Source organism: Sciurus carolinensis, chromosome 2 (assembly GCF_902686445.1).
Source record: "Sciurus carolinensis chromosome 2, mSciCar1.2, whole genome shotgun sequence".
NCBI classification, from domain to species: Eukaryota; Metazoa; Chordata; class Mammalia; order Rodentia; family Sciuridae; genus Sciurus; species Sciurus carolinensis.
The window spans coordinates 107,506,629-107,518,999 of record NC_062214.1 but is presented as its reverse complement, the minus strand read 5'-3'; the positions used below and the strand labels follow the sequence as shown (position 1 = coordinate 107,518,999).

At 41.9% G+C, this 12,371-nt stretch overlaps 1 protein-coding gene across 2 annotated transcripts in view; it reads left to right on the top strand.

Moving 5' to 3' along the window:
• The first annotated feature begins 314 nt into the window (after positions 1-314).
• The window catches only part of Sqor (sulfide quinone oxidoreductase), a 47,360-nt gene continuing 35,303 nt past the window's right edge, over positions 315-12,371 (top strand). Inside the window, exon 1 of one of the 2 annotated variants that reach the window (XM_047540339.1) lies at positions 315-662. The gene's annotated coding sequence lies outside the window, so the exon portion shown is untranslated. Of the gene's footprint in view, positions 663-6,878; positions 6,955-12,371 lie in introns of those variants that run through there. The other variant, XM_047540340.1, reaches the window with a different exon arrangement.

Here is a 12,371-nt window from a genome sequence, read left to right as displayed (position 1 = left end):
AAGCAAAATGAAAATGTCTAGTCAAGAAAATGGAACGGAACAGGATGCAGTGGCCAGTGGCTGGAAGCCAGATGACCCCGGCCTGCACCCTCAGACCAAAAGTCGCTGAGCTGGAAAAGCTGTCTCTCTGGGTTGTGGTGAGAACCAGGTGAGAAATCAGCGCACACTGAATGATCCCACGCAAACTGCCAAGGTCTCTATCCACAGTGCCCCGCCTCCACCTTTGTCAGTCGCAACTGGGTTGGCACCCAGGAGGGTCAGGTGGCCTTGGTATTCTCCGCTGCCAAACGCAGATGGGACTGCACTCCTGGGCACTCTGGGGGACAGGGGCGAGTCTGCCCTTGGGGCCGCCCAGCGGGCAGCGCCCGGGTGGACTAGATCCCCTGGTGGCTCTGTCCTCGGTTCTTGCTCAAAGCCCAGTTTGGTCTGCCCCAGTCGCGGTGACCCGGCTGCGGCTCCAGGCGTGGTCCGGGAGAGACCTTTCTTTTCCTGGGGGGAGGCTCCCTCTCCCCGCCCCCGGGCGGCCGGGCGGGGCCCCAGCTCAGCCCCAGCTCAGCCCCAGCTCAGCCCCAGCTCAGCCCCAGCTCAGCCCCAGCAGGGAGCGGCAGTTTTTGCTGCGCCAACGCTGTGGCCCCAGGCTTCGAGGCTTCGCTCACCCTTGGGTAAGAGGCATCCGGTGGCCTTCGGATCTCCCGCCCTCAGCCAGGGGAGGGGTGCGGGAGGGGACAGAAGTCACTCCTGGAGCTGGTGTTGGCCTTACTTTGCCCCATCAGCTGGGAGTTCGCAGAGCCGGTGCCCCGCACTCCGAACGGCTTCTCTTCCACTCCCCATCCCCCGACACTCGCTGCGTTTGTCTGGAACTTAGCTCCTGGGACTCTGGTTTCTTTCCTGCAGTGTCGGAATCTCCGGGTCGCGGGAGAGGCTGACCTGCGAGGAGTAGTTTAAAACCGAGGTGTAGCTCTTAGCTGAACCCGCACCCCCACACTCCGAGGTATCGGTGTTCTTGGTGCGTGGGAATTTCTGGTGCCTTCCACTTGTTGACTCAGCACCATCCCGGGTCGGGAGTTGGTGCTCAGCCTCAGATGGTCACGGATCCATCGATGTCCGCTGGTCTGACGCATTTGTCCACTGACACTGCCAGTGGGACAGAGGGCGCTCAAGGGGCGGCTGCCTGCGACCCGCCGAGGAGGGAATTTAGGTCACGAGCCGAACAGGAAATTGATGGAAAGGGGGCAAAGGGTCTTCTGGTAGAATTGGGGCTCCTTCTTTTCCTCTTCATTTTCTTTTAATCAGCAAAATTCTAACCTTCTTTCTTAAAGGCACAATGAGCAGAAAGCCTCTGGATATGCCAATTGCTATAATGCTGGGTTCTGATCCATTTTGTGTCACTATTCCTTGGATAGTTCTGGGAAGAATAAGGATCTTTTCTCAGAACAATACTTTTAAAGATATAAAATAAAGTCAGAGTATTATAAAAGAAACCAGTTGCAATACCCTTGTCAAACTATTAAAAGAATTTATGATAAAATATATGCTTTAAAATTAATGCATTATTAAATAATAAGGTAAGTTTTGGGTCTAATAGTTTGTAAAGAATGTGAACAATATTCCAAAATACAGGCAACACCTGTAATAAAAGAAAATATCAAATTTCTGTTGGTGACAAAGTTATAGATACCGCTATTACTGCTGTGGCTTGCCTTGCATACATAATTGAAAAAAATGTTAAATTTCAATTAGGTATTAGTGAAAATGCAGGCGTATTTTTTTTTCTATTCAGTTAATGGGTCCCAGGTTGAGATCCCCTGATAGTAGAAAGGACATTACCCCAAAAGTTAGGTAACTTGGCTTCTGGCCTTGATGCCTCCATTAACCAGCATCTTGATCTTAGTTTTGAACTTCTTTGAGCCTTAGCTCCTTCACTGTACAAAAGAAATTATAACACTGAGCACTACCTGTCACAGAGGTGTGAACTAAGTCTATTTATTAGAATCTGTCTGTCTCCTTCCCAACTTTGACCATCACCATTGTATCTCCAAACCTGGTACTTGGAAGATACTCAATAAATATTAAATGGGTTGCTTGTGACTACAGCTAAAAAGAAAATTCATCAAGGAGACAGCTGGTGGTTGGGGAATTGACCCTGTTTAAACTGCAAGATTCTGCTTCTTTAATTTGTTGAATAAATATTTACATAAACACACCTGGAACTGGAGTGCTTGAAATGTCAACCAGAGCCCATGGGTCTTTGTGTGGATCTGTGTGGCTGTTGTTCTGCCAGAGAAAATGAAATTGAGTGTTGACTGAAACCAGGATTCTTTTGCAGAAGTTTCTTCTCCATCTTGATTGCATCTAGGCTTGTTAATCTGATGTGTTGTAATACAGGAAATGTCTTACAAGAAATGGAAACAGACCCATGAAGAGATGTTTCTGGACCTAATTAATTCTTCTTTCCTCTGTTCTTTTTCACCTTTCTCTGCTCAATACCCACCACAAAATTCCTCTCTGATTCTGGAGTGTTGGTAAATAGGAACAGGTTAGGTACCTTGCTAAAAGCTGTCTAGGCTAGGCCTAAAACCAATTAGTTGTTCTTTTTTTTTTTTTTTTTTTTTTTTTAATTTTGGTTGTGGTTGTACTAGAATTTGAACCCAGGGGCACTCTACCACAGAGCTACATCCCCAAACTTTTGTACTTTTAATTTTGAGACAGGGTCTGGCTAAGTTGCTGAGGCTGGCCTTCAACATGTGATCCTCCTGCCTCAGCTATCCCAGGCAGTGGGATTACAGGTATGTGATACCACAACTGGCCCAACTAGTTGCTTCTTAATTCCTAACCTTTAAAGTGTATATAACCCAATAAATATAGATGGTATTAAAACTACAGAAAAGTGGACCCAGCCACATCTCTGTGATTTACTCTGTGAAAGTACTAAATTAGAGTAGAGGGTGGGGAGAAAACTTTGTGAAGAATAGGAAATTTAGAACACATTGGGGCTAGGTATGCCTATAACTTTGTGAAGGGCAAATGACGATGTTATGAACTGAATTGTGTCCCTCCTCCAAATTTATATGTTGATAATCCTAACCCCTAGTATTTAAGAATGTGACTGTATTTGGAGATAGGGCCTATAGAGAGGTAAGTAGGCTAAATGAGGTCATTAGGGTGGGGTCCTAATCCAATATGAATGGTGTTCATATAAGAAGAAGAGACATCAGGAGCATGTGTGTACTAATATAAAGGGGACACAGGAATGTGGCAAGTCAAGAAGAGGGGCCTCAGGAGAAACTTGTCCTGTAGGTACCTTGATCTTGAACTTTTGGTCTTTAGAACTCTGAGAGTTTGAACCACTCAGTCTGGGGTATTTTGTTATGGATCCCTAGCAAATGAATACAAGTCACTGGTCACCCTCTCTTCTGAGTTATGACCCTGACTCCTCTGTCACTTGTTCTAGGCTGCCTTACCTACTAACTCAGAAGAGTCTAGTACAACTGACTCTCTGTAGTTGCAGGTTCCACATCCATGCATCAACCAAACAAACATAGGTTGAAAATATTCAGAAGAAAAATTGTGTGTGTAATAAATACGTACAGACTTCTCCCCTTGCCATTATTCCTTCAACAGTACAGTATAATAACCATCTATAAACTTATATTAGTTATTGTAAGTAAATACAGAGATGATTGAATATATGGAAAGTATTGTGTAGATTTTATGTAAATTCCATGCCATTTTCTATAAAGGACTTGAACATTAACTGATTTTTATATCAGTGGGTGTTTCCTGGAACCAGTCCCAGGACACAAAGGGATGACTTTACTCTCGACAGACACTTTGTATGGTCCCTTAGATCCTGTCTGGTATCATGAAAGCCTTATTCATCTTCATGATTCTGTTAGGAAAAGAACTTGGCATCTTCAGTGAATGACTCAAGCTAGCTGTTGTGCTCTGTACATAATAGGTGCTTTATAAATGCATGGTGGGTTCTGGGGTGATGGTGTTAATGACCATTCTTAACTACCAGAAGGAAACTCCCTCCTACTCATAATGAATTTCCAAGCCTAGTTCAGCCCTCAGGGAGCTTTCATTTGTCTATCTGGGAACCAGCAGCCCCAGCTCTATCTACATCAATGGAGAGGAAATACCTGTGTCATCATCCTGGGAGCAACCCCTGCCCTCTGGAAGGGAGGCCTCCAACATGGGGCCTGTGGTGGTTACATTCTATGATACTTTCTAGTTTCCTTGACTCTTTGTTCCAAGGTGGCTCCTGGTGTCTCCATAGGAAAACAATGTGTCTTAATAACCACTATGTGTAGAGTTTGGATTCCAAGTGTGCCCCAAGGAAGCACTATGATCTTGTTTGTGCTTCTGTGAGTGCCTTCTGATGCTTCAGATGCACAAGAGGCCATCTCATTTTCTGGCCATCTGTTTTGTATGATAATCATGGGACTTTCAAGGTCTAGGTGATCAAATCTAAGCTTGTTTTGAATCACAGAGCAAGAAGGGCCTTTAAAATCAAGTAGACACATCTACTTATTTTATACTCAAGGAAATGAACTCAATGTGGTTAAGTGATTGCTTATGTTCTCACAACCTCCCTTTCCTCACTTATAAAATGGTGATAATAGCTGGGCGTGGTGGCACACACCTATAATCCCAGCACCTTGGAAGGCTGAGGCAGGAGGATTGTAAGTTCAAGGCCAGCCTGGCCAATTTAGGGAGACCATTTCAAAAAATAAAAACATATAAAGGGCTAAGGATGTAGCTTAGCCCTGGGTTCATGCCTAGTACCACCACCACCAAAAAAAAAAAAAAAAAAAAAAAAAAAAAAAAAAGGTTGTTGTGAGAAATTATGTTAAGTGCACAGTAAGATGCCAGTCATGTAGCAAACCTTCCACAGATGATTTTTCCTGTTGTTTTGATTATGCCTGGGATCAAACACCTATCTATAGCAGCTTCCCAGTGAATCATAGTGGATCATGGGGCAGGTGTGGAACTTGGGCAAAGAGACTAGGAGGTATGGTTCCCATTCTGATTATGTTGCAGGCTTCATAACCCCTGACATTCTTTGCCATAAAAATTCACAGCTCTAATGAATATAAGGAGTTACTAGAACAAATATATTTGTTACTAGTATTTGAATGCCTGCCTATGAACCTCCATTTCCCTTTTCTCCTCCTTGAGAGGCACACCAAGTTTTAGAGAAGGAGGGAACTTTCAAAGCCACCCAGCTCAACTCTTTCTCCCATTGATAAAGGTAGCATGGCCCAGAATGGCGAAGGATGAGCCCAGCCCGGAACTACCCGGAGTGTAACCTGGGTCTCCTGACTCCTGACACACCCTCAGACAAAGCTGCACCACAAACAGAAAACCGTGTCATCTAGTTGGACATAGGAAAGGTGTGAGTTGTTAGGGAACCTGACACACCTGTTGCCTGTGTACATCTCACTCTGTCCAAACCAGTAAAGGATTGAACTTAGCGTCTCTCCAACTATGTTCAAACAACAAATGTATAATTTGTAATTAAAGAGTCTTTTCTCGTTGTGGTAAGACCTCACACACTGCATTCTAGGGAATGATATGCTTGAGGAGTTGTCCTGTTCCTGTTTACAATGACTCCACCCTTCAAAGCGTCCTTACGTGTGAGACTCTGAGCGGGAATTCTAATGCTCCTCAGGCTGATGAATAATTTTACTGTGATCATTTAACATATTCAGAAAACCAAGGCATAAGCTGATCCTTGCGGTGTGACTGGGAGCAAATTAATTTCACAACAGGCCTCTCTGGCAAGTCTGCACATGGGCACACATAGGCTTTTACAGAGCTTGCAAAGAAACCGGAAATACACTTGCCTAGAATCCAGCTGTGCATGACAGAGCTGAAAGGGACCCAAGGTGTACTTATTCACACACTAGAACATGAGAAGTCAAGCTCCCACAGCAAACAGAAAACAGGCTTTCTTTATTTAATTCAGTCAAAACCCTTAACTTTCAAATAAAATAATCCAATTCACTAACTTATTTTTTCCTCTTTGGGAGTCTTGAATTTGAGCTTTCCTTATGAAAATATAATTTTTGTTTTCTGCTTGGCAGTTGTATCTTGGTTGGGTGAAATTGTCAGTCCTCCCATTATGATGCTTTATCTGATTATTAAATGGCATAAGTATAGTCTAAGGAAACTGGCAGGAAATTTCTCAGCAGCAAAGGGAGTCACTGCTTCATTGCAAAGTCCTCATTAGTAATTCTTAATCAGTAATTCTTTGAAGAAAATTCTTAGTTTGTCCCTAAAGAGTTAGGAAACTAAAGAAGCCCAATGTAGCTCCAAGCCTTTAATCATCAGAGAGCTGTGTACAATTGTTTCTCTTTCCTGGGTGATTTAGTCCTGGTCAACCACTCTTCACAGCTTAATATTTAAACAAATGTTTGGATTGGTAACAGCTCCAGAGGAAGAGCTCCATAGTGGCATTGAAGGACTAAGTGAAGATTGCTTCATTTTCTTTATTTGCTAACAATATAGTAATCCAGTTCCTGAACGCACAGGCAAGAACAGCACTGTTGTACTCAAGGGGAGGTGAGCCAACAGGAAGGGTGCAACTTGCATAATACTTTCAAGATTTTCAGGGTGGGTCCTTTCCTTCTCTCTCACCATACTTTGGACCTTTACTGCACTTTGAGTAATCCAATATTACTGCCTCCTATACTCATTGTATCCACCTGAATAGGTAGGTGTAGTGTCATAGTTCACATTCTTTTTTCTTTTTTCTTTTTTGCAGTACTGGAGTTTGAACCCGAGGCCTCAAGCATGCTGGGCAAACGTTCTACCTCTGAGCTACATCTCCAGCCCTTTTTAAAATTTTTTTTTTTTTTAAATTTTGAGACAGGGTCTTGCTGAATTGCCCAGTCTGGCCTCAAACTTGAGATCCTCATTCCTCAGCCTCCCAAGTAGCTGGGATTACAGGTGTGTGTCACTGCACTGGGCTTCCTTCCTTCTTCCTTATTCCCAATAACTTACAAATTTTCTTCAACATTTGTCTCATATTTATTTTCATTTCTGTTCCCATTGCCTAGACCCAGTCTTCACTGGTGCCTGCATTTCTGAAACAGCCACTTAACAGATCTTCATATTCCTGATTGTTTCTTTTAAACAGACTCTTCTTTATTTTTGGGGTGTCAGGGATTGAACCCTGGGGCACTTAACCACTGAGCTCTATCCAGCCCTTTAAAATTTTTTTAAATTTTGAGACAGGGTCTCACTAAGTTGCTTAGGGTATTGCTAAGTTGCTGAGGCTGGCTTTAATTTGTAATTCTCCTGCCTCAGCCTCCCGAGTTGCTGGGATTACAGGCATGTACCATTACATCTGGAAGATCTACTTTTCTTACCACTGACTCCACAGTGCCTAGCATAATGCCCGGCATATGATAAACATGCAAAATGCTGAACTCAATCAAATCGTTCCAAGTCATTCCTCAGTTTTTCCAAGGGTATCTTTCTAAATGAATTTCATTAAGAAATTACAAGAATTTTCACTGCCATTAGAGGTACCACAGGCTCAAATCCACACCAGGGCTGAGCAGGAAACTTCCATGAGTCATTTAGGTTGTGTGGGGCTGGTGTGAATGGGAACCTTGGGCAGGGTAAAGATGGCTAGTGACTACTTAGCTCCAGCCAAGTGTTTCCATGTGCAAATGTGGGACTATTGTTGTCAAAGAGGCCAAAAATGTGAAAATTTGGGAATAATAGCTCCCAATTTTTTAATCCTAGCAGCTAATTCAAGATTTAAGAAAACACTGTGGGCCAAACAAAACACAACTTGGTGTGCAGGTTTGGCCTGGAGGTTGCTGCTCTGTGAGCCCTATGTGGGAATATGATTGTGTAGTAGTGAGCTCTCAAGTCTAACTTTTTTTAAAAAATTATTTTTTTTTTTATTTTTTACAGACTGCATTTTGATTCATTGTACACAAATGGAGTACATCATTTCATTTCTATGGTTGTACACGATGTGGATTCATACCTTTTGTGTAACCATACATGTGCATAGGGTAATGATGTCTGTCTCATTCCACCACTTGTCATACCCCCCTCCCTCTCATTTCCTTCTAGTAACATGTGTCTATCGAAACTTACTTCTCCCTCTTCCCAGTATGCACCTGCCCTAGGATGTCCTCCTCCTCCTCGTTCACAGGCAATTTCCATGCCAATGGATTCTGCTTCCTAAATCTTTAAACCAGTGTTGTAAAACGGCCTAAGGCAGGCCCTTGCCTTAATGCCCCTATCTCTGCTCACATAATTCTCTTCTCTTCAGCTGCCTGTTTAACTCCCAGAGGCCCTTCCCACTTCTTACCAATCATTTTCCAAGCCTTTTTTATCTGCTCCTTCATCTGCATTTCTAATGCTGGCACACACTTATCACTCATGTTCACCACTGCAATAGACTCTTAACTGATTTACAGAACTAGTTAACTGGTTTTGTTTCTCCTCCTAAATAATTTTGCTCTGAGATCAGATTTGTCTTCTCTAAGCTGCCTTCTGTTCTATCACTTCTAAGAATTTTGTCTTTTCCATGTGAAGTCTCAGTTCCCTTGCACATCCCTTTATAATCTGGTTAAGATATTTCTCTCTTGTCTAGTCATCTCAGTGTCACTCAAATCTGGTTGGCCTGCCATTGCTCAAACACATTCTGGCCCTTCCCACTGTATCAGTCAAGGTCTCTGGGAAACAGCTGGCACACTCGGTATTTAATGAAATAACTATTTACGAAGGTACGAGCAGGCTCAAGGGAAACCACCAAGAGTGGTGAAGCAGTTATATTGGTTTGGGACCTGAAGATATAAGTAGAGGGAGCAGCTAAAAGTTAGAGCTGCAGCTGAGGAGAAGTCTGCCCTAGGGGAGCCCAGGCCTTCAGCTGAAGAATATATTCATTGCCCAAGCTTGGGGGAGGCTTGGCAGGGAGAGGCCTAGGAAATAAGTATCTTGACCTCACTCCTTTTCTATCCTCTAATCTTCTACTGGTGTTTTCCATTGGATGAACGCAATGGGAAGCCAGAAGATGAGGGAGACCAGTCAATGCATACCTTTCAGATCTGCCTTCAGTGCTCAGAGAGCAGACAGAAGAGGGTGGAGAGAGATCTGGAAGGCAGGTACTCTCTCCTTGATTCTTTTAGTTATGCTATTCCCTTCTCTTGTTGTACCCTCCCATAGCATTTCCACTTACTGAATGCTTCCAGTCTTTTCCTTTCTGCTCAGATTTTACCAGCTTTGTCAAGCTTTCATTGATTACTCTTTTTCTCATCATGAGCATTTGGCTCATATTGATTACATGGCACTTTGCTTCTGGCACTGGGTAGTTAGATGTGTGCACATTTTCTCTAACTTGAGTGGGGATGTGTCCTAGTGCTTGGTGTTTTCCTCTGCACTTAGTATTTTTTGGAATGAAGTTCCACCTTTATTCAGTGTGTAGACAGCTGATATATAAAAGTATTGAATAAATTAACCCATCATTTAATTTATCCCTTTTAGCAAACATGACTGAGCTCCTTCATTGTATCAGGTGCTGTGCTAGGTACAGGGAATAAAATAGCAAATGTGTCTCATCAGGTCCTCACATCACCAGAGCTTGCATCCTAGTGGAAAGAAGTACATGTTGGTTCCCCTCCCTCTACAGTTATACCCTCCAGAAATGTCCTTTGCTATTTCCTCATTTTAACCATGACCCAAATCCCAGCCTGGTTCCAGCTTTTCTAGTTCCCCCCAGCTCACATTGATGCTGTCAGGCTTATTAGCTATTTGTTCCTCTTGGGTCTCTCAGTTATTTGTTGACATTTTGATGCATCTACTTCCCCACAGAAATGGAAACATCATCATGGTTTCAGACTCTAGTTCTAGACACTCTGGTCTCTTCTATTACCACAGACACTTGTGGGGTATTTGGGCCCTTTTTGTCATTCCTGGGGTGGTCTGGACTGTTGGTGGTATAGGCAGAAAACCTCTGTAGTCTACCAAGAGTGTAACAAGAGCTTTTTGGTCACCTCTTCAGGAGCGGTTGCCCAAAATTTATGAACTTTATTAAAACTTACTTTAATAAATATTATTACAATTACATTGATTATTATTTTCGAACACCTACATAATCTTTAGTGAAAAGAGTATTAGGCTTGGCTTCCATAAATATAGATTTATATTCCAGCTCTTAGATTTAGCTAGCGTGCCATTTAACTCTCTGAATCTCATTCTCGATATCTTTTAATGGGAATAGCAGTACCTAACTCATAAAATCATTGTGAAAATTAAGATGATGTATATTTCCTATTGCTGTTTTAACAAATTACCACAAATCTTGTGGCTCAACAAAACTTTTTTTCTGTGTGTGTTTGGTGTTGGCGATTGAACCCAGGGCCTTGTGCCTGCTAAGCAAGCTCTCCACCACTGAACTATAGCCCCAGCTCCAACAATACAAATTACTATCTTATAGTACTATATCAGAAGTTCAGCACAGGTCTCACTAGGCTAAAATCAAGGTGCTGGTAGAGTCATGTACCTTCTGGAAGTTCTGTAGAGTTCTAAAGTTCTAAAGAATCTGTTTCATTGCTTCTAGAAGCCTTTCCATCTTCTAGAAGCTGCCTGCATCTTTGGTTTACTATCCTCTTCCTCCGTCTTCAAAGCCAGAAAGTCATCTTTCTGACTGTCATCCCATGGTCACATCTTCCTCTGCCTTCAGCTGGAAAAGCTTCTCCATTTTTAAGGATCCAGGTGATTAGATTGGGCTCACTTGGGTAATTCAGGATACTCTCTGCGTCTTAAGGCCCTTAACCACATCTATAAAGTTGCTTTTGCCATGTGAAGTAACATATTTACAGGTTTTGGGGATTAGGATATATTTGGGGGGGGATAATTATTTGACCTATAATAGTATATATACTGGTTCCCAAAGAGTCATATCCACTCCACATGCAAAATTTATTCACTCCAGTCCAAGTTCTTCCAAAGACTCAATTCATTGCAGCATTCAAATTATAATGTAAATCTCATTAGCTCAAAAGTCTCAATTTTACCATCTAAGTAATCTGAACTATGTATGGGTGAGGTTCTGGACATGGTCTCTTCTGGGATATAATTCCTGTCCCTCTGTGGACCTGTGAAACTAAGGAAACAGTTTATCTGCTTCCAGAGTACAATGGTAGGTTAGGTATAGGATAAAAGTTATAGATGTTCTGGTTAAGAAGGGGAGAAAATGGGAGGAAAAAGAAGTCACCTGTCCCAAGAAGTTTCAAAATCTAGGTGGACAAGTTCTATAAGGTTTCAAGGCCTGGGAATGATTAATTCTCTGTGGTTTTAAACTCTGCCCCCAGGACACCAGTCCTTTTTCATGAAATGTAGTATGTGTTTGCAATAGAGTAGTCCTTGTTCATTTTTGTTTAGCATTTATTCCCTCAGTTTATCTCTTTTTTCTCACATTTTCTAAAAGCAGCAGGAAGAAATCAAGCTGCATCTTCAATACTTAGATCATAAATCTCCTCAGCTAAATGTTCAATGACATGTTTTATAAATTCTACTTTTTACAGAACTGCAATTCTGTTAATCTTTCTGCCACTTATAACAAGGGTCCCTTTGCTCCAGTGTCCAATAGCATTTTATTATTTTATTCTGTGCCTTCATCAAAAAGTAATGTCCATCCTTATTTCTACTAGTAGTCTGTTCATGTTGATTTAGGTATTCTCCAAGGTGAATTTTGATTTGTCTACCTCTTTCTCAATCTTCACTAACATAGTCATTAACATTCATATTTTTACAGTATATTCAAGAAATTTATACCTTTTCAAAGTTGTACTTCTCAATGTTCCCTGGTCTATGAGGGTGTGGGCTGGATGTAGGATGAGTGGGAAATGGAGAATAGCAAAAAGTTAAAAATATGTTAAATATTCTAGTCATTGATCTTTTCCTTTCTGATTTATACCTTTAATGTTATGCTAAGAAAATTTTTATCTTACTCAGAGATGACATAAATGTCTACTTAAATTTTCTTCTAGCATTTTTATGGCCTATTTTTAACACTCCAAAATTTAAATTAGACCCTCTAACATTAAAAAAAGAAAACCTTTCCCTTGACATTTGGCTTATGTTATCAGCAGCTGGCAAGCTCTACTACTCTTCCCTTAGAACCTAAAGCCAAGAGATTGGGAGTGAGACCAGGACTGGGGTGAGGAAATTTCTCTCCATCAGCATAGGTCCTTAGTAGGTGTTCAATGAATACTTTGGAAATATAATTGTGACCATATATATTTCATGTATTTTATTCCTTTTTTTTTGTACTGGGGAGTAGACCCAGGGGTGTTTAACCACTGAGCCACATCCCCTTTTTATTTTTTATTTTGAGTCAG